Source organism: Penaeus vannamei, chromosome 10 (genome assembly GCF_042767895.1).
Source record: "Penaeus vannamei isolate JL-2024 chromosome 10, ASM4276789v1, whole genome shotgun sequence".
Taxonomy (NCBI): Eukaryota; Metazoa; Arthropoda; class Malacostraca; order Decapoda; family Penaeidae; genus Penaeus; species Penaeus vannamei.
Genome location: NC_091558.1, coordinates 17,310,516 through 17,313,015, shown reverse-complemented (window position 1 = coordinate 17,313,015; position 2,500 = coordinate 17,310,516).

The following is a 2,500-nucleotide window of genomic DNA, read 5'->3' as shown; positions in this document are numbered from 1 at the left end:
AAGAACAAGAAGAAAACTATTGGCAGTCCTACCCTGGCCATCATGTTATATTTCCGTGACATATCCTGATCTCGGTGCTGAGGCTTTGACCCCCCAGAAGCGGGGAATACTTTCACTAAGTTAGTTTTGTAATATCGAGTGAAGTCGATGACGACGAGCAGGATGACCATGACGAAGTCGACGATGATGCACACCATGTACCATACGTCGATCAGCTTGAGGTAGGTCGTCTTGAGGATCGTGCTGGACGTCTGCTGGAACAGGGCGACCAGCACCAGCATGGCCGTGATGCTCACCATGATGCGCTCGTTGAAGTCCTCCAGGCGGAAGTAGAAGGTGGAGTAGCTGATCACCACCAGCAGGAAGCTCGGCAGGTACGAGTTGGCCAGGTAGTACAGGAACAGGTTGGTGAACACAATAGTTAGTTTCTGTCCACTTGTTTCGTCTTTGCCCTTCAACGTCACTTGTCGAACCTGTAAGAGGATAAGGATATTAAGGCCATGCATCTCAAGGAATTACACTTAATATGGTTATGCAATAAATGCTATACCAATTCCTGTTTCTCATTGCTATTGACTTCGACAATACATGTCCTTAAATTAATTATACTTCATATTCGAGAAGTTTCTCGGGTCCAAGATACTGGGGTTCGCTTGCAATCATCCTGACCAACTTGGACTCGACATCATTGAGTCTGAAGTTGATGGAGCAGCGCTGGTTGTCGAACGGGAACCAAAGGAGGTCGAACTGGCACTGGAATGTGATGCTGAGCTCCTGGCGCAGCAGCAGGGGATTCCCCGATCCAGGAAACACGATTGCTAGTCAAATCAAAGTCCTTGTTATTCAATTGCACTGGATGTAGCCATTCTACTTATACAACTATATATTTATGCAAGGAATTACTAGTAGTAAAATGTACATATATCTGGGAGATTGTGTATATTTTTCATTCAATTTATACCATAATTGAGATCCTGGACTAAGAAGACCACCAAAACTTGACAAAGTGTACGTTCATTAAAAGTAACTTGTAGGTATGTATTTTTACTTGTATATACTGTACATTGTAAATCAATGTCTTTACCTTTGATGTACCTGGTGTCATCGCTCGGTAAGGGTTCGGATTCCTGAATCACAACCAGGAACATGTCTCGATTCATAAGGTCTACGAGACTACCAGTGTCGTCTGTGGTGATCAGTCTGGGCTGCCAAATGCGGTCTATGTCTTGCACCTGATTCTTGAACTGTTCAGGCTGAAGGTCAGCATACTGGAGTCGCGGGTCTTCCCATTCTGATATCAGCTGAACGTCTAAGGTCACCGTTTGGTCCAGTAAATCCAAAGTTCGCACGGCGGTGATGATCACACTCAGCGTGACGTTGAGGACGTCCTCGGTCTCCGGCGGCGGCGGAGGAAGCGACTTCTCGTAGTCGGTTCCCACGAAGACTTTGTCGCACTTCATCTCGTCGCTGCCGTCGTCGCAGTGGGCGCGGAGGTCGCAGCGATGGCTCATGTGGACGCAGGTTCCGTCGTTGCAAGGGAAGCTTTCTTCTCCGCATACCGTGAGCAGTAAGTCCACCTCCCCGGCAGGGCAATTGTCACCCGACAGGAGCCACTGATGTAGACCGACGGGGTAGTCCTCTGGGTCGTTGTTTATCATCGTAGCTTTCAGGTTTGGCAAGAGACGACTGGCCATGACCCAAGAGGTGTTGTCCCACCACACCTTCGTGTAGAATGTCCCGTGAAACACGGGTCGGAGATTCATTGTTCCGTCAATGTGCAACTGACGATCAAGTTGAGATTCACTACAAAGTCCTCGAATTTGAATAGAATTAACCGGAGAGTTTTCACATGCTGGGCATGGCTTGTACTTGGTGCATTCAGTATTGTACCAGATTTCAGGATAAAAGCTGCTACCCATAGTTATGCATTGTCTTTGTTCAGATACATAAGAGTACCCTTCGTCCAAATTATCATATGTTATTGGTAAGGAATCCGACAGACTTTGCCATGCCAAAGTCGTGAGATTACCTACAGCTCCTACCCAAATGATAGTACTCATTGCTGATATGCATTGATCTTGTAGTAAAACGGCTTTGCTAAAGAGTACTGAATTTTCTGCAGTGGATTTCGGGAGAGCCATAGGAAGGCCGAGAATATGGCACAGTTTAAACGCACCTGGGAAGTATTTCTGTTCCGGAAGCATGACATAAGGTTCTCTGAACTTATAATCAAGCGTGGAGGTGTTTATAAGAAAGGCTTTGACGTCACCATCAAGACTCCAGTCTTCCTCTGTATCTAGCCGAAGCGATTTCTCAATGGACGTGTGCTCATAGCATCTGAAATCTTTCAAGTTATTCAAGGGGAAATATTGTGAGAGCAAGCAGAAGTCTGCCAGGTCCCCAGAGAAGGCTTGTGGAATGGAGAACCCGCCGCCTGGGCTGTCCTGATCCTGCCCCAGAATGAGGACGCCGCCGCCAGGAAGGTTCTTCCCGATCCGGT